At 39.1% G+C, this 20,641-nt stretch overlaps 1 protein-coding gene across 3 annotated transcripts in view; it reads right to left on the bottom strand.

Moving 5' to 3' along the window:
• LOC119795289 (mitogen-activated protein kinase 8) overlaps positions 1-18,886 on the bottom strand; it is a 51,955-nt gene extending 33,069 nt beyond the window's left edge. The window contains exon 1 of one of the 3 annotated variants that reach the window (XM_038303196.1): positions 18,556-18,886. The gene's annotated coding sequence lies outside the window, so the exon portion shown is untranslated. The remainder of the gene's footprint in view (positions 1-18,555) is intronic. The other 2 variants (XM_038303195.1, XM_038303197.1) reach the window with 2 other exon arrangements.
• Between the last annotated feature and the right edge of the window lie 1,755 nt (positions 18,887-20,641).

The raw sequence follows: 20,641 nt of genomic DNA, 5'->3' as shown, positions 1-20,641 counted from the left end.
TCCAAAACCATTAAAATTAGACAACTTTTACTCATTTGATTCAACTCAACAATATTTTCATTATCCTAAAGGGTAATTAAGGTTAATGCTGCTGTAGCTACGTTTGTTGTAGATAGCTTTAACGTTGAAGAAGTCTTTGAAGACTCTGTTGTTCCACATCGAAAATTAATTTTCTCAGTCCTAACTAGTCCAGCACAAAGATTACTGCAAATGATGGCAGCAGAAGCAGCCAAGAGGTCCATAGTAGCTCTGTAGGAGATGCAGAGAGCCACAGCTCAGGTGGAAAAAAAATCCATTTGGCATTGATTGGAGAGAGGGAAAAAGATGAGCTTTAACCCTTTATATGCCACTCCGTGAAATACTTTTATAATCAGCATTTCAAGCCAATAGTGTTCTTGGAATCCTGAACAAGACTTTATTACTTTTGTAACATTAAAAAATATCGATATTTTGATGGCAAAAATTATTATCAATGTAATAACAAGAAACGCCAACTTGCCTAAATATATTCATAAAAAAAGTGATTCTATAAGAAATTCATGAATAACACTACACAACATAACCTTAGATTAGAGGTCACAGATTAGCGGACCAGGGTCCAGATCCTGACCCAACCTGATTAAAAACATTCATAAATTACTGCATGTTGTCTGACAACAGTGTCTAACTTCACTTGCGTCGCTTCTCCTGTTAATACGGTAAAGCCCTCCGGATATGAAGGACCAACTCTGCCATATTTAAAAATAAATACAGAAATAAATAAATGCTCAATAAATGTATAAGCATACAATTAATTGCCAACAAAAAAGTGAGACATAAATGTATATAACTGTTAATTAGCTTCTTTATTTATTTGCCTTTGTAATATTTACCTTATTTATTTTTCTGTCCTTTATAATCTTCAACTTTATTTTTTAATTACTTATATTTTTAAGTATTTATTTATGTGCATGTTATTATATTTTTGTCTGTTTTATTCTTCCTTTGTATTTTTTTACCTTAGTTATTTCTCCATGCCCTTTTTACATTTCTCTATGCCCTTTTTACATTTCTCCATGCCCTTTTTACATTTCTCTATGCCCTTTTTACATTTCTCTATGCCCTTTTTACATTTCTCCATGCCCTTTTTACATTTCTCTATGCATTTCTGTCTCATTATGCAAATGAGGAGGGGGTGTGTCCTAGAGAGTCAACTTCTGCTCATTGGTTGGCTTGGCGGTCCATCTTCTTAACTCACAGAGCTCAGAGTACTAAGTTAAATGTTCTCTTTTCTGTTGCTGTTGTTCAATAAAAGTACGTTTTAAGATCATTTGAGGCAAGAACCTTATACTTTTAAGCATCACCATATGGCCCATTCACAGATTTAATGCGTAATTTAAAAGAAAATGTGACGAACTTGAGAGGACCGTGGCAACCAGCGGAGCTCCGAAGCTGACGGCAGCCAGGTCTATAGCCAGGCTATGATGGCGATTTTTTGTTGTATTTGGAAAAGTTTGGCAAAGTCCCTACTCAAGTTCTAATGACTTCAGACTCGACATCAGACTCTCCTCCTGTAGATTCAACCGATGTAGTAAAATGCTAACCAACACGCTTCACACACGGCTATGCCGAGAGAGGGCCGCTGCAGATGGGCTGTGGTTAGACCTGGCTGCCGTCAGCTTCGGAGCTCCGCTGGTTGCCACGGTCCTCTCAAGTTCGCCACATTTTCTTTTAAATTACGCATTAAATCTGTGAATGGGCCATATGGTGATGCTTAAAAGTATAAGGTTCTCGCCTCAAATTATCTTAAAACGTACTTTTATTGAACAACAGCAACAGAAAAGAGAGCATTTAACTTAGTACTCTGAGCTCTGTGAGTTAAGAAGATGGACCGCCAAGCCAACCAATGAGCAGAAGTTGACTCTCTAGGACACACCCCCTCCTCATTTGCATAATGAGACAGAAATGCATAGAGAAATGTAAAAAGGCAGAGAGAAATAAACAGCGGCGAAGAAATAACTAAGGTAAAAAAATACAAAGGAAGAATAAAACAGACAAAAATATAATAACATGCACATAAATAAATACTTAAAAATATAAGTAATTAAAAAATAAAGTTGAAGATTATAAAGGACAGAAAAATAAATAAGGTAAATATTACAAAGGCAAATAAATAAAGAAGCTAATTAAGAGTTATATACATTTATGTCTCACTTTTTTGTTGGCAATTAATTGTATGCTTATACATTTATTGAGCATTTATTTATTTCTGTATTTATTTTTAAATATGGCAGAGTTTGTCCTTCATATCCGGAGAGCCCGTTACCAGGCTGAATATAATTCAAATTAGCCAATGAGCTGTCAGTCTGGGTTGCTGCTGCTGCTACTTAAAAAAAAAAAAGATTTTATGATTATTATTTTTTTTTTTTTTTTTTTTTAGCATTGTCCTGTCTGGTGATGTGGGAATAAGAATAATTGTCTTGATGCTAATAAGAGCCCAACAGATTTTACTTTCACAAGTGGAGCACTACGGCTATCGCCATAGTGTTCCGCTTGATTTATGCATATAAACAGCTTTATTATAATTATGCAGAGATTATTACAGATTATATGGACGTTACAATTAGGGTTGTCAAAAGTATCGATACTCAAAAAAATATTGATACTGAAACGTTGTATCCGGATAAAATACTCAATTTCAAAAGTATCGATACAGCCATCTAAAGTGCAGAATAGTGGAAAATGCACTTTCTGACCACTGTGATAATTAATAATTCTGTGCATTTTTCAGTTTCAGACTGAAAAACATCTGCAAAGCATAGCCAAGTATGTTTTTTTAAAAAGCTTGCTTAATATTGTGCACAGCAAACAACCTCAAAATATTATTCTTATTGTTTTTTTTATTTATTTATTGTATTTTTTTTAGTGATGAAAATATTTCTGTTGAATTTTAGAGTCTTTGTTTTTATTCTTGTGGTATCGAAAATGGTATCGAGTATCGAATATTTTACTTAGTATCAGTATCGAGTTGAAAAGTTTAGTATCGTGACAACACTAGTTACAATGTTAGAACAGTAAAGAAAAAACAGAAAAAAAGGAGAAAAGATGAAGGAAAGAGGAGCTGAAACCCAGGATTAAAGCCTTGCAGGGCAGCCTAAAGCCCACTGCTTTCATTAAGACAGAAAAAAGAAGGGGAAAAAAAGGTGAGTCAGGAAATTGTCTATATACCAAACTGAAAGATTGATGTTCTCAACTTCAAAACAATTTAGATTTTAAAATGGAAATATTTTCAATTCTTAATTTAAAAATTCAATTTATAACATGGATGCATAAAAACCTAATTTTATTTCAGTGTTAAATTCTGTTTAAACTAACAGATTATAAGTAAAAATGTCTCCAGACCTTTACTGGTTGATGATTTTCTTTCTTCTGACCCGACTGATTTTTGATTGGTTACCCCTGCCTTAGATGCAGAAGATGCTCTGGCCTGATGAGAACAAACTGAACTACTTAACCTGCAAACAAAATCTAAGAAAACAGCTAAATTACACTCAAAAACATTTTTATGATTAAGACCGTTTTTCAAATGTTCATTTCTGGATTGTGTGTTTTCTTTTTTTACCAATTTTCCATGTATAAAACATGACTTGATGTCTTTGCCTTCATGTTTGCTGACCAGGCTAAATGCCTCGGGTAACATTATGCTTCACTACGTCGCCGTTTAAACTATCCTGCATTTCTCTGAGCTTTTTTTAGGCGTTCTTGCATTTGCTCATCAGTGGGGCGATGTTGTTTTTGCCGTAAGCCTTAGATTATTTAGCAAACCTTACATGTATGTTAAACTTAAGTTAAAACCTCACCGATTTTTTAAGATAACACATGAATAAGAGGAAGGGTTGAAAACAGTTTGATGCTTTTCATTTCCTCCTCCTCCTGTCCTGCCATATTTACTTCGTCTCAGAGCAGAAATGCATCTAAGCGTCCTGAGGCAGAGTAGAAGAATGTGTTCACATCGCTAAAGAGCCAAAGCACAGTCATCTTACCCTACAGAATGAGGCTAACCGCCGGGGTTTATCTTAAAAAAAAACAAAAACACACTGATAGGAATTCAAAAGCTGTAGAAACAATCTTTGCCCGTTCTTATCAGGGACACGTTGCACGTAGATTTTTGTAGTTTAACAGGCGTAAAATCACGTCTCTTTTTGGTCATTTAGAGGGAAAAAAAAAAAACACTGATTTACTAACTGCTAAAAGAAAAAACTGATTCATGAGGTTCATATAAATCTCTACTCCTTAGCCCTGTTAAGGTCAGCAAGGAATAATCAATCGATCATTGTTTATACCTAAAACTAATCCGTTTGCAGTGATTTAATGAATTTCGCATTACAGGTGCTGGTCATAAAATTAGAATATCATGAAAAAGTAGATTGATTTCAGTAATTCCATTTAAAAAGTGAAACTTGTATATTATATTCATACATTACATACAAACTCATATATTTCAGATGTTTATTTTGTTTAATTTTGATGATTACAAATGACAACAAATGAAAATCTCAAATTCATCATATCAGAAAATTAGAATATTGTGAAAAGGTTCAAAATTGATGGCCCCTGGTGCCACACTCTAATCAGCTAATTAACTCAAACCACCTGCAAAAGCCTTTAAATGGTCTTTCAGTCTAGTTCTATAGGCTACACAATCATGGGGAAGACTGCTGACTTGACAGTTGTCCAAAAGACGACCATCGACACCTTGCACAAGGAGGGCAAGACACAAAAGGTCATCGCTAAAGAGGCTGGCTGTTCACAGAGCTCAGTGTCCAAGCACATTAATAGAGAGGCGAAGGGAAGGAAAAGATGTGGTCGAAAAAAGTGTACAAGCAAGAGAGATAACCGCACCCTGGAGAGGATTGTGAAACAAAACCCCTTCAAAAATGTGGGGGAGATTCACAAAGAGTGGACTGCAGCTGGAGTGAGTGCTTCAAGAACCACCACACACAGACGTATGAAAGACATGGGTTTCTGCTGTCGCATTCCTTGTGTCAAGCCACTCTTGAACCACAGACAGCGTCAGAAGCGTCTTGCCTGGGCTAAAGAGAAACAGGACTGGACTGCTGGTGAGTGGTCCAAAGTCATGTTCTCTGATGAAAGTAAATTTTGCATTTCCTTTGGAAATCAAGGTCCCAGAGTCTGGAGGAAAAGAAGAGAGGCACTTCATCCACGTTGCTTGAAGTCCAGTGTAAAGTTTCCACAGTCAGTGATGGTTTGGGGTGCCATGTCATCTGCTGGTGTTGGTCCATTGTGTTTTCTGAGGTCCAGGGTCAACGCAGCCACATACCAGGAAGTTTTAGAGCACTTCATGCTTCCTGCAGCTGACCAACTTTTTGGAGATGCAGATTTCATTTTCCAACAGGACTTGGCACCTGCACACAGTGCCAAAGCTACCAGTACCTGGTTGAAGGACCATGGTATCCCTGTTCTTAATTGGCCAGCAAACTCTCCTGACCTTAACCCCATAGAAAATCTATGGGGTATTGTGAAGAAGAAGATGCAATACACCAGACCCAACAATTCAGAAGAGCTAAAAGCCACTATTAGAGCAACCTGGGCTATCATAACACCTGAGCAGTGCCACAGACTGATCGACTCCATGCCACGCCGCATTGCTGCAGTAATACAGGCCAAAGGAGGCCCAACTAAATACTGAGTGCTGTACATGCTCATACTTTTCATGTTCATACTTTTCAGTTGGCCAACATTTCTATAAATCCTTTGTTTTTATTGGTCTTCAGTAATATTCTAATTTTCTGATATGATGAATTTGAGATTTTCATTTGTTGTCATTTGTAATCATCAAAATTAAACAAAATAAACATCTGAAATATATGAGTTTGTATGTAATGTATGAATATAATATACAAGTTTCACTTTTTAAATGGAATTACTGAAATCAATCTACTTTTTCATGATATTCTAATTTTATGACCAGCACCTGTAATCAGTAAAAAAAAAAGTAAAATAATTTTCAATGGGAGTCTGGGAGCGGCCATTTTTCCCCCAAATATAGTAACCCCTCCCTCCTGCCATCTTCCAGCAGTGACGTCACGGTGCGGTAAGCCTAGCGCCATTCTCCCCGCTTTACAAGCAAAATCAATGGGAACTACTAGACACATCTGCAATCAACAACAATTATTGAAGATTTCCAGAGGACTTCACCATTGAAATTCACCAGAGCTATAGTGAAACTGACAATGCCCACGTGCATGGCAGCTGGATGCTGCAATACATCGGGGAAAAGTTAAAAAGTAAAAGTTATTTCACCTTTCTGATTCCATAAGTTTAGGGTCACATTTGGCTTTAAAAGCGAACCCGTTTTTCCAAATCTCATCTATACTTACAGGTTATCTAGCTAGACGCTGATGTACGTAACCCTGGTAGGTTCCTGACACAGCGGCTCCATCCTCACAACGCACAGTAAAGGAGAAGAGGAGGGATGAGTAGAAACTGATGCAGCAGACGCAAACTCTTTAGTAAAAGAGAGCAAGACACAAGGAACACAAACTTCTATGAATTAAATCTATAATGTAATTCATTTCTATAGTGTAATATATTCTGAAGAGCCGACCTCAGTGCTTTTATTCTGATGCTTTCAGCATCTTTAACCTCCAGGATGCTTCGACTACAGCATGTTCTGTTCTCCTAAAATAACTTCATATATTAACACCCTTTCATGTGACATTCGGTCTTTTTTCTTTCTTTTTTTAAAGAGGAGTGAAAACTGTCAGCTTAATTTGTCTCAGCAGCTGAAACCCCTCTAAGATGAAAATACCACATCGATTAGAGCTGATGTTTGCACTGCGTGTCTGCTGCCTGTGGTTTCACATATAGACTCTAAATAAACTCGTTATTTCAGCCTCTCTGCACAAGTATGGAGTTCATTTAGTTTCATTCTTGTTTTAAGCAGTGAAGTTTGTTTTTTTTCACACATTTAATGCTTATTTATTTTTACAGATTTTATATTTACAAAACCTATTTTCTTGCATTTCTTTTTTGTTCAGATTTAGTTTGACAAATAGTATTCTTTCCAAATATCCACTTCCAGTCCAAACCCAAACTCGTTGCTGGCTAATAAAAATGTTGCTAATGTCCAGCAGACCAATAGGAACGGGTCTCTCCAGACGGAAGCCCGCCCCCAGAGAAGAGCAAATCCGCAAAATGTCATTTGAAAAGAACGAAATTTGTTAAAGCTAAATCAGAAAAAGAAAATGATTAAGAATAGACTTTGAAAATATAAAATCTGTAAAATAAATGAAAAATTAAATGTTAGAAAAACAACTGAAAATTAATCCTGAGAAAACAGAAGTTAGTAAATCTACTTTGGATTGAGAAGTCTTTCCAATTTTTATTTTTTTTTTTTACAATAATGGAACAAAAAAGACTCCATATCCTTTAGATCACTTGAAGCAACAATTGTTCTTTTTCTGTTTGCATTGATACTTGTGTAACAGTTGTCATTATGTCATTTTTCATCACATAAACAGAGAATGAAAAAGCAACACTGGGCTTAAAAAATAAAAACCAAAAAATAAACATCAGTGTTCAGTTAGGCTGATTATCAGTGTTGGACACGTTACTTTGAAAAAGTAATTAGTTATAGTTACTTCTCCCAAAAAGTAACTGAGTTACTCCACAATAAAAGTAACTAGTTACTAGTAAAAGTAACTATTGCGTTACTTTAGCGTTTCTCGCCCCCGTAACCCTCACCACCCAGCCCCCACCTTCTCGCCGTGTGTTTCAAAAGCCAGCTGAATAGCAGCTGATAGATGCATAGATAGATATCCATCCATCCCTCCATCCATCCATCCATCCATCCATCCATCCATCCATCCATCCATCTCTCCATCCATCCATCCATCTCTCCATCCATCCATCCATCCATCCAGATTTCTCCATTTCTCCATATAGGCTATCATTTGATCATTCACGTTCTCCGTAGTTCCCCTGAGACGCGAGCACAGGGTGGCTGTTACGCGCCTTTAGCGAGCATGCGCGTTTCCTGTCGCGTGCGCGGTTAATCGTGCAGCCTGTGCTGTGCAGAGATGCAGGGGAAACCGTATCTGATGGGGAAACGCAGCTCAACGTGTTTGATTTAGAGATGCACGATATAATCGGCTCCCTATCGGTATCGGCCTTAAAACTGAATATCGGACATCGGCCACCCCACCGATATTTAACCCGATATTTGATCAGCTTCTGAGTTTCTAAAGTCTAAACAAAAAAAAAACCTACTTCTTCCTCAAAAACTTCTTTTTTACAGACTTAAAAACTTCTAAAGACTAGGGAAAAAATATAGATACATTAAAACATCACAATATCTTCCTATGCTGATATATTGCCATTTAAAAACACCATATCAATCTCTTTTACTAATGAAATATTGCTATATGTCATCGTTATGCTACGAAATCCCCCGAAAATTCATGAAATTTTGCCATATTTTTATATGTTGATATATTGACGCGGTATCGATCTATTTTACTAACAAAATCTCACAAGAATTTGCAAAATATCACGAGAGTTTGTAACAGAACGATGAAATTTCACGAGATTTTGAAAGTAAAATAGATCAATACCGCGTTTTTAAAAATCTATTTGATATCAGCATATGAAAATATATTTGAGTATATTATTTTTCAAAGTGTCAGAAATGGATAACAAAACTGCTATTTTCAATGACTACTTATTTTTGTCCAGCTTTAACATCGGTATCGATATCGGTTATCTGCTACATGAGTTTTAAAATATCGGCATATCGGATATCGGCCAAAATCCCAATATCGTGCATCTCTAGTTTGATTTTCTCCCGACCTTACACTTCCTGATGGCGAGGTAGTCGTTAGAGGCAGATCGTCCCCTCTTTACTCCCTGTACACTACCCGACGCACCATCAGGCTGAAAGTCGGCAGAATAGGAAAATTCTCGCACGACAGGAGAATCAGCCCGAAAAGGGCAAAATAAATCGTACAGTGTACGTCTGGCTTCAGTGGACGTGTTGCTCATTCAGGCCTGTAATGAACGACCCTCCTGTGTGCAGAGAAGGAGGCCGTCATCAACATGTTCATGTTTATCGTCAGCATCAGAATCTGGGTCAATAAAAGATCACTGAAGATTAAAGATGAAAATTCACCACAATATAAAAGAACAGCAGTGAAACCTATGAGACGTCCTGTCGATGTTCTGCTGATTGCTGCTCAGGATGTCGTGTCGATCAGCCTTATGAAAGACCCTCTGGTGGGGAGACGTTCGTATTTATGGAGGTTTTATAAACTTCTGTCTGATCTGAGCTGAGTTTTAAAGCCGTTTCTTTGGAGGAGCGCAGCACATATGACAGCAGGCTGACCCCACCAAGCTAATCTTTAGACCTCTTCAGGCACAGATATGCGCTTTCTGAAACTCTGGCTCATTTTTTGGTGCAGGAGTCAGATATTGACAGCAGGCTGCTTAGAAGACGCCTGCAGCAGCGGGCAGAGCCAAAACACCTCTACACAAGCAGGTTAAGATCAATAGTCAAACAGTAAGACTTCATTGGAAACTGGAACACACTGGAACTTATCTCAGTTCAAACTACTGGGAATCCTCATATCCAAGAATTCATTCATCTAAAGCGGATTTTCTTATCAATCTACTAAGGGCTATTTAATAAGCTGCCTTTTTCTAAAAACCTGATTTTTCTATTGCATGAGGTGGATCTTTCCATAACATGAGGGAATAGGTTGTTTTTATTATAAATGATTTATTGTGCCAGCCATATTTAAGGAAAGGTTCAGTCATATTCAGAATTAAAACTTCTGAAAGTTCTTTAAATATGAAATTATTCCATCCTGTTCAATAAATGATCAGTGTTTTTATTCAGAGTAATTTTCATGTGAATGTGCTTTACTGGAGGCATCCATGTTTGTCAAAGAACACTACTGCCACCTACTGGTTTGTGACATCACGGTGCGGTATCGGCTGTTGATAAAGTCCCAGTGCTGTATCTGGTGTTTGTCACAACGCGCTATTATCCAAGTCATCTTGAAAACATTCTTCTTCCAAATGTTGGCTACATATTACCTGTTTTTTCTCTGGCCAGAAGTTCGATGGCAAATCCTCCCTCTTCAAGTTGGCAATCCAACGACCAACCCGTCCGTGGAGGATCAGGAATCAGAAAGGTGAAATAACTCTTTGTTTTTTCACTTTTACCTGATGTATTCCAACTGGCATCCCCATAGTGGGTCCTCGAGGGCCACTATCCTGCAGGTTTTAGAGGTTTCTCTGCTTTAGCACAGCTGATTCTGATTGCAGTTCAGCAGAAGCCTGTTAATCAACTATAGATGGAAATCAGCTGTGCTGGAGCAGGAACCTCTGAAACCTGCAGGACAGCGGCCCTCCAGGACCCACTTTAGGGATGCCTGCATTTCAACATCCAACTGTCATGCACGTAGGCATTGTCAGTTTAACTATAGCTGTAGCAGTGTCACACTGGGTAGCATTGCTGCCATGCAGCAAGAAGTTTCCAGGTTCGATTCCCGCCCCAGGTCTTTCTGTATGGGGCATCCCTCAGCATGCATGGGTTCTCTCCGGGTACTCTGGCTTCGGTCAAATAACATTACTGTTAGGTTAACTGGCTTCCTAAATTCTTCTTAGGTGTTAGTGCGTGCGTGAATGGGTCTCTGTGTTGCCTAGCGATGGACTTGCGTCTTGCCTCTCGCCGTTAGACAGCACGGCGAGAGGCCGCAACCCCAGCTGGGATAAAGCGTGACAGAAAATGGATGGATGTTTTCAAGATGACTTGGATAATAGAGCTTTGTGACAAACACCAGATACAGCACTTTTTCTTTTTTTTAACGGCACTAGTGGCTCGTTTTTTGGACAGTAGGCTGACAGGAAAGGGGGGATGAGAGAGAGGGAGTGATATGCAGCAAAGGACTAGAGGTGTAAATTATATTCATCATGGTGATTCGATTCAATATCAATTTCCCGACCCAACGATTCGATTATATTCGATACTCAAGAATACACCATCTTCTTTTTCCTCCACCATGTCTGTCTTGCCTACTGTTTACACGAGTGTGTGCGAGCGGAAAGAGGCTAGTGGATATAGGAGGCTAGTGGATATAGGAAGCGCGGTAGGAACGCAAAATAGGTTTAGCGCTTCTGCAGCACGGGAGTCAGAATTACGTCCAGGAGCAAATGGATAAGAATAGACCAAAAAAAAAAAAAAAAAACATGAATTGATACTTTTGTGGACGTGTTGATGCATCAGATAGTCCCCTGTTGGATCGATGCATCAATACAAAACAATTATTATTTACACCCCTATATAGGACCACGGGTCGGATTTGAAACCCGGATCAGCCGCAACAAGGACTAGAGAGCAGATTAGACTTCTGCAACCGCACACATTAAATGTGGCTTGGGTCTGGTCGCACACCAGTTTTGCTGGTATGCTACTGCACTGTTGGTCTGGTATCTCTAGGGACGCACAGCAGTTTAACGCCAAAGCACTAGGGGGAGCCTATTCGAGAACTCGTAACAACTTCGGCAGATGGTCACGAGATTGGCGCCGGCGGGAGTGTTTATCTTCCAAAACAAGAATGGTGCGTCTGCAAGAGATCACAGTTACAGAGATTGAAGAGGAACAGTTTCTGTTAATCGAACTGGCAAAAAAAACAATTAACCTTTCGTCGAGGTTATCCATTGTTATTACTCCTTGGTTTTTAAAAATGGCGCGCCCCGGCACCGAATCGAGAAGGACGACCACACAGACAGCCAGAAAGGCATACCAAGGACCAATCACAGCTGCTTTTTGTCTGCACACTTCCGCTTGAGGTCTGTGCGGGTTTGTGGCCGTCCAACGCATAGTCAGGATTTTTTTTAGGTGCGCGACAACGGTTCTAGAACCTCTGCTCGGGATGAGAGGTCACGCACAGAGACAGATTTGATGATGTTTGCAGAGGCTATGCGTCAGAAGCATAAATTGCCATTAAGGCCACCATACATGGGTCCTGTGCGCTAACCACTGCGCCACCTGCACGCCCTGAGCACTGGGACTTGATCAACAGCCGTTACCGCACCGTGACGTCACAAACCAGTAGGTGGCAGTAGTGTTCTTTGACAAACATGGATGCCTCCAGTAAAGCACATTCATGTGAAAATTACTCTGAATTAAAAAGAATGTATCTATTGAACAGGATGTAATAAAAAATGCTTATGCATTCCCACTTATTGTTTTTCACTTTTAATTTTTCTGACTCTAACTAGTCCCGCAGTTTTCAACTGATTTCAACAATTTTGGTATCAAAACGTTCAGCTTATTCAGGAGAATTCTGCTATGTCTTTTGGTAAAGATATTTTTTGTAGTTTTCGCGATATTCAGCTTTTTCTGCGTTTTTTTTGTCCCATTGAAATGCATGTAGAATTCTTAGGTTTCAGCAAAATTCAGCTAAACCTTCATCATCTTTGACCTTTAACTACTTCAGCATACTTTCAGCTAGAAACACCATTCAACTTTTAAAATGTTTCCGTATCTTTCTGCTATTACTGTTTAACTCGGCTTTCTGCTAACTTTTACAGTTTTGCTTCAGTGAAGCTTCAAACTTTAAAAGAAAATTTAAAGATTTTCAGATTTATAATGGAAGTCTATGGATGGAATGTTCAGCTGCTAGAGTGTGCCACTCTAGCGTTTTCAAACATTTCACTCATGCCGAACAGCTTCAACTCACTCGCTCATTTTCTACTCTATCTAGATAAATTTTACATTAAACATAGGGATTTTTGTCAGGATTCAGGAAATGCAACCCTCATCTGTGTGACATTTACGGTTTTCCGACAGTTTGGCCCAGACCACGAAGAAGTGGTCTGGGCCAAAATCCAAAATCTCATTGGGAAATCCAATGAGAGCTCTCTGAAAATCCGAACTAAAAATTCAAAAAAACAGACTTTTTCGTATCGCTCCCATTCGGGAACCGTTCGACGTAGCAACATGAGCCTTGTGGAAGTTGTTCCTCAGACCTTCCTAGCACTCACATTGAAGGAAGTGTGTCGATATCTTTTATCGTTTAGCTAGGAAAAAGGTTTGTTCGGGGGTAACAAATCTGTCCGAACCCCAAAATCAAGATTTTGACAATTATACACTTTTTTACATCGTCACCACGCCTAGACGAAATATTGTAGAAATATGAAAGTTACACCAGTTGTAGTCCAAAGATGGCTGACGCTCACGGTGAAAGAATTTTTTGAATACCTAATACGGTTTTGGCTCACCGCTCGTTTGTTCGGAGGGAAAGTTTTGCTTTTGAGAGTTCTGCTCTACCGTTGTGCTGCATGTTATTCAATGAGACCAGCAGGATTTCTCCAACCTTTATATTTCCCCTTCCCTTTAAAAGGTTTGAATAAAGGTTTTCCCAGAAAAAAAGGGGTTCCCCCAATCGGGGGAAAAGGATAGCTGTCTGTTGACAAAGAAGTTTTTTTAGAAAAATTTAAAAACGGTTTGGTTTTTCCAGCACTGGGTTTTTTTGGGGAAAGCTGTTTATTCCCATTCAAAAAATCCTGGGGGAGGAAAGGAAAAACGAAATTTGGTTAGCGCAATGTTTCTCTTTTCACGGGAAAGGCTCGTTAACGTCGCCCAAGGGTACCGCGTTTTAAAAAAGGATTTTCCCCTCCACCTTTTAAAAAAGCATTTTTTTATCAATGAAAGGGGGGACAATTTGATTTTAACATTAGGGAGGATTTTATTAGGGACTACGGGCCCCCTTTTGGCCCTTCCCTTTCACACCCCAACCCTAAATAGACTTTAAAAAATAAGACTCCGGGGACCCTTAAAAATTTAAAACCCCCAAATTTTTAAAAATAATTTTTTTTTTCCCGGCTAGGGGGCAACATTTTTGTCGAACTAAACCATTTTTTTTTAAAATTTACTCTAGGGGGTTTTTAAAAAAACCACCCCCCCCAGCAAATTTAAAAATAAAACCCTTTCCCTTTGCCACTTATTTTACTCCCTAAAACAGGGGAAAGAGTGATTTAATGATTGGAAAAAATTATAAAATATTTACTTTCGGGTCTGACCCTTTTTCAACAAAACAACCCTGGGTAGACTTCAAAAAAAGATTTCCCGGGAAACCCCACACAAAAAAAGCCTCTATATTTAATACTCGCGTTTAAAAATTTATGCAAATGGTCAGCATTATGAAACCCAAAAAACTAAAACCCGTTTGTTTCTATTAGACTCTTTGGGACCTTTTCAAAAATCCCCCGGGGTGAATTTTCACAATAAAAATCTTCCTTTTTACGCTCCTTTTAATACAGCATCTATTCACCCAATAACATGGAAAACCAGTGATTTCATATTTAGAAATGGATTCTATATCACTGCTGGGCATGACCCTTCCCTTGACACACATCCATGATAGACTTTCAAAATAAGACTAAAGGGAACCTACAAAATAAAAGCCTCTTCCTTACGCACACTCATTCATTGTGCCATATGGCTTGTAGCTATGACCCAAAGTCAACCAATTTCTTCAAATTACACTACCAAGGCCTGTGGACCACACACCTCAGTGCATATTTCTTAATCAGGTTCTAAGATTTATACTGTAATAAAGCATCTGCTAACCTTGTAACATGCAGCCTAAGCCTGCCAACGGTGCTTTCATTACCACAGCGGCTCGTAACATGCAGGTTCAATTTTTTTTATAAATTCAGCTCCTTAAGTCGTATTAGCTCTCTTTCTATAAGCTTCTCTCTCTGTCCTTCCTCTGCTTCTCATGGTCAGTCTTGCACATAGGTTTGTAGATTTTCAATCCTCTAAGGATGACACTGTTTTCTTTATGCTGATCAACCGACACATTTTAAATAATTTTCCAATTGTTTTGCCAAGTCTTGACATTTCCACATATGATTTCAAAATGTTAATACTTATTCAATACAATCGTCCTCAACATTTTACTTCCCATCCTTAAGCTACTAATTTTTTCTTCAACCAGATAAGATTAAAGTTTTTCTTTGTAATTTCTTTTCTACTTCAGCTAATTTCATACTTTTCAGCCTATGTTGTGAACTTTGGCTTCATTCTGCTCTGTTTCTGGACAGGAATTAAGCTTTTCTGTTTGCTGCTAATTCATAACACGCCTGACATGTTTCTGGAAAGTAGGTAAACCCCCCTTCAAAATTTCTTTATACATTTTTCTAGAAACTTGGGAGACATTATATTAAGACCCTTCTAGTGCCCACATTCAAGACATTTTTTGATATCATGTATGGTTTGGCTGTGCAGCTTTTAAGATGAGTTTGTTTCTGCCATTTTACTGCCAAATGATTCTACCCTACAAAATCTTCAGATGATTCAATTGTTTTCTGCAGTTTGAAGTTTCTAATGACTTCCTATCACATTTTCATATGTTCTTCAGGTAATTTCAGCTTTTTTCATTCAGCAAAAGCATTCCCACTTTGATGTTTCTCCGAAACAGCTTTTTTCTAGTTATTATTATTATTATTATTCCGTAGGTTTTTCTTCGTTTAACTAGTTCAACAGTTTTCAGCTGATTTAAACAAATTTGGTATCAAAACGTTCAGCTTGTTCAGGAGAATTCTGCTATGACTTTTGGTAAAGATGTTGTTCGTAGTTTTCGCGATATTCAGCTTTTTCTGCGATTTTTTGCCCCATTGAAATGCATGTAAAACTTCAAAAATTCTGCTAAAACTTTAGCTACTTTGCCCTTTAACTACTTCAGCATACTTTCAGCTAGAAACACCATTCAACTTTTAAAATGTTTCCGTATCTTTCTGCTATTACTGTTTAACTCAGCTTTTTGCTAACTTTTACAGTTTTGCTTCAGTGAAGCTTCAAACTTTAGAAGAAAATTTTAAGATTTTCAAATTTATAATGGAAGTCTATGGACGGAATGTTCAGCAGCTAGAGTGTGCCACTCTAGCGTTTTCAAACATTTCACTCATGCCGAACAGCTTCAACTCACTCGCTCATCTTTTACTCTATCTAGACAAATTTTACATCAAAATGTAGGGATTTTTGTCAGGATTCAGAAAATGTAACCCTAATTTGTGTGGCATTTACGGTTTTCCGACAGTTTGGCCCAGACCACGAAGAAGTCCACACTTCCCCAATAGAAATCCAATGAGAGCTCTCTGAAAATCCGAACTGAAAATTCAAAAAAAACAGACTTTTTCGTATCGCTCCCATTCGGGAACCGTTCGACGTAGCAACATGAGCCTTGTGGAAGTTGTTCCTCAGACCTTCCTAGCACTCACATTGAAGGAAGTGTGTTGATATCTTTTATCGTTTAGCCAGGAAAAAGGTTTGTTCGGGGGTAACAAATCTGTCCGAACCCCAAAATCAAGATTTTGACAATTATACACTTTTTTACATCGTCACCACGCCTAGACGAAATATTGTAGAAATATGAAAGTTACACCAGTTGTAGTCCAAAGATGGCTGACGCTCACGGTGAAAGAATTTTTTGAATATCTATTACGGTTTTGGCTCACCGCTCGTTTGTTCGGAGGGAAAGTTTTGCTTTTGAGAGCTCTGCTCTACCATGTGACTCCATGTTATTTAATGAGACCAGCAGGATTTATAAACCTTTAAATTTCTCCTTCCCATTAAGGCTGTGAATGAGCTACAGCCATGAACGTTATCCCAATTGGAGACAAAGGATAGCTCTCGCTTAGACTGAAAGAATTTTTTAGATACCATTTACGGTTTGTCTTCAGCACTCGTTTGTTCGAAGCTGCTATTCCCATTCAAAAAAGCCTGAGAGGAAAGGAACGAAAGTGATGCAAGTGATGCGCATGTCTCTCTGTCACTGACTGGCTCGTTAAGCGTTGTCAAGGTAACCGTGCTTCAAAGGATTTTACCTCCACCACTTTAAACAGCACATTTTAATCTAATGGAGGGAGACAACACTGATTTAACATTAGGAAGTGGATACAATATGACTACTGGCCATGACCCTTCCCTTCACACGCAACCCTGATAGACTTTCAAAATAAGACTCCGGGGACCCTTCAAAATAAAAGCCTCTTCCTTATGCACACTCATTCATTGTGCAGTATGGCTTGTAGCTATGACCCAAAGTCAACCAATTTCTTCAAATTACACTACCAAGGCCTGTTGACCACACACCTCAGTTTACATTTCTTAATAAGGCTCTAAGATTTACACTGTAATAAAGCATCTGCTAACCTAGTAACATGCAGCCTAAGCCTGCCAACTGTGCTTTCATCACCACAGCGGCTCGTATTATGCAGGTTAGTTTTTTTTTTTTTATAAATTCAGCTCCTTAAGTGGTATTAGCTCTCTTTCTATAAGCTTCTCTCTCTGTCCTTCCTCTGCTTCTCATGGTCAGTCTTGCACATAGGTTTGTAGATTTTCAATCCTCCAAGGATGACACTGTTTTCTTTATGCTGATCAACCGACACATTTTAAATAATTTTCCAATTGTTTTGCCAAGTCTTGACATTTCCACATATGATTTCAAAATGTTAATACTTTTTTCTTTGTAATTTCTTTTCTACTTCAGCTAATTTCATACTTTTCAGCCTATGTTGTGAACTTTGGTTTCATTCTGCTCTGTTTCTGGACAGGAATTACGCTTTTCTGTTTGCTGCTAATTCATAACACGCCTGACATGTTTCTGGAAAGTAGGTAAACCCCCCTTCAAAATTTCTTTATACATTTTTCTAGAAACTTGAGAGACATTATATTAAGACCCTTCTAGTGCCCACATTCAAGACATTTTTTGATATCATGTATGGTTTGGCTGTGCAGCTTTTAAGATGAGTTTGTTTCTGCCATTTTACTGCCAAATAATTCTACCCTACAAAATCTTCAGATGATTCAATTGTTTTCTGCAGTTTGAAGTTTCTGATGACTTCCTATCACATTTTCATATGTTCTTCAGGTAATTTCAGCTTTTTTCATTCAGCAAAAGCATTCCCACTTTGATGTTTCTCCGAAACAGCTTTTTCTAGTTTCATATTTAAAGTGCTTTCAGAAGTTTGAATTCAGAATGTGAGCGGACTTCTCCTTTAAGGAAACAAACAGTCAGAGTTCAGGGCTGATTAATTACCAAATAAAACAGGCGGTTAGAAAAGGAGGCTGTTTTGTTCCAGAGGAAGCTGCTGTTAAAGTGTCGCAGTCAGTGAGCTAGCATGTTAGCTAGGTCACGTTCCAAGTTAGTCAACTTGATGTTAGCTGGAATCAGGCTGCATTCAAAGGCAGCAGCTGCTGCTGAGTGTTTAACATCACTGAGTGGAGGTCACCGCTCCGCTCCGGCTCAGCGTTTATTAGCTGGAGGAGTAAAAACAGGAGCGGGGGTTTATTTACGCTGAGGTGGAGCTAAAGGAGCGTAGCTCCGCCAGAAACATGGAGCCGAGGAGAGCCTGGCTGCCTTCTCTCCTCCAGGCCAGACCTGCCTGAATATTTATATTCGTTTAAGCACACACCTAACTCCCCCCCACCCTCCCGAGTTTAACACCTACAACACGGCTATGAAAGCTGACCACTGAGCTCACCCCTGTCCGGTTGATTCCAGGAGTCTCGCCGCGCAGCCGCCGCCTGCTGCCTCCGTCAGACGCAGGCTGGACGGGTGTTTAAAGGCAGGAAATCCTGGTGGTCTTTAATCCAAGTCTCCCCCCCGTCCCCCCTCCCCGCCGAAGAGCTAACAGTCGTTAGCTATCAGTTGACCTGCAGGCCGGGGGCTCCACGGTGAACACATGCAGCTCCTACGCAGCCTAGTCTCGGTGCTTCCGCGGCGCGGCCACTTTCTGCCATTTCATACCGACGTCGTCGAACCTTCCGAAGCTTCTTCCTCCGCTGCACAATGAGAGCGGGGCGCGTTCAACAGCGCTACGCTCACACTGTTTGGCAACGTTTGGAAATGACGTATCGCACCACGCATTATTTATGCGTACATACATTTATTTTGACAAAAATTATATTTTAAAAAACACATTTATATGTTTAACTTTATTCACATTTGTGAATATCTTATTTTATAAGATTTTTTTAATTACTTCTGTCATTTTTTTTCTTTCTTTTTTTTTCTGTGTCATTCTGACAATGTGGCAATAAGAATTATTGGCTGTGTTCGAATTTATGGGCTGCCTCCTCCAAGGACGCGGGCTACCTGGACTGGATCCTTGAAAATAAGGAGACCGGAAGAGTTTTTGCTGTGGATTCAAACAGGTCTACCCTTCCAGTGGCATTCTCCGCCCTACGCTCTGTCACTTAGCAACCGTGACAGTTGATTTATAGTCCCCACTTTGCAGATAGCCTATATTAGAATCTGTCCCCTAAATTACAGCCAAACCCATTTACACAGGAACAGATAAAAACCTTTAGATATATCAAACATTATCGCCACATATCTGACTCAATAACCATTAAAACAACTATTTTCATTAATTTCAGACGGAACTATTCACAGACTTGGATTTTATTAAACTGAACTTCCAATATTCACTACTGTTTGGCGCCAAATATCATTGCCACTGAGCACGGAGCAGCCGGCTTGCTTGGTCTCGCAGTGAATCCAGGGAAAACCAAGGATAGCGAGGACATATCGGACCCGCAAAAAGAAGGACGCATTTGTAGGCCGCATAACGAGGAGTCTTGGAATCCAACCAGGACCTCGGCGCCGTGCTATGACGTAATTGGCCTTCAATTCTGGCCTTCTGAGGAAGCAGCCCATAAATTCGAACAGAGCCATAGTCTTGATGCCAAAAGAGCCCAACAGATTTTACTTTCACAGTGGAGCAGTACGGCTATCGCCATAGTGTTCCCCTTGATTTTATGCATATAAATAGCTTTATTATAGTTATGCAGGAGTTTTACAGATTATATGGACACTGCAATGTAAGTAGAACAGGAAAGGAAAAACTGAAAAAAAGGGAAAAGATGAAAAAAAGTGGAGATAAAAGGGAGACAGTGGTAAAACGTCTTCCGTCTGCTTCATCACCTGCTAAGAGATGTAAAAAAGAACAGCACAACCAACGGATATAGTATAAGAGATACAATAAAGTAACACCTTGATACTATTGCTGAAGTATAAGTAGTTTTTTTATTCTGACATGTATACTGCGGTAGCTGAAGATCAGAATATGGGTTTTCTGTATGGAAGTGAATCTCTAAGTACTGGAACCAAGCACCTGTAGTTGTTTGTGAGACTGCACTTGTGCATGTAAAGTTTATCCAGAGGAAAAATGCTCAATAGTGGTTGTGAAGAGCCAAAGACACCCCCCGCTTTGGAGCCCTTTTGGAGCGCTGGTGCCCGGTCCTGGGATTACTGGATGACCCAGTAGGAGAACCCTGAATTTTTTTTTTAAACTAATATGGATTCTTTATAGACGTGGGCATATTTAGATTAGAGATTTTATTGCCATTTTGTATACACAGTGTATAAAAATGAAATTTCATTTTGCACAGCTTTCATAACATTTCCTTTCCTTAATGCAAACAGTGTGGGAGAAAAAACATGGTGCTTCTGTAGAAGGTGGTGAGGATGGGTGGGGGCAGGTGGGCTGTCCTCATCCTCTGCAGGAAATCCAAGCGCTTCTGGGCCCTTTTGACCCTTGAGGTGGTTTTGCAGTCTGGGTGAGT

This window comes from Cyprinodon tularosa, unplaced genomic scaffold (genome assembly GCF_016077235.1).
Source record: "Cyprinodon tularosa strain WSP-4 unplaced genomic scaffold, ASM1607723v1 ctg508, whole genome shotgun sequence".
Classification (NCBI taxonomy): Eukaryota; Metazoa; Chordata; class Actinopteri; order Cyprinodontiformes; family Cyprinodontidae; genus Cyprinodon; species Cyprinodon tularosa.
The sequence above is the reverse complement of the archived record's forward strand: the minus strand, read 5'-3'. Positions and strand labels throughout refer to the sequence as shown.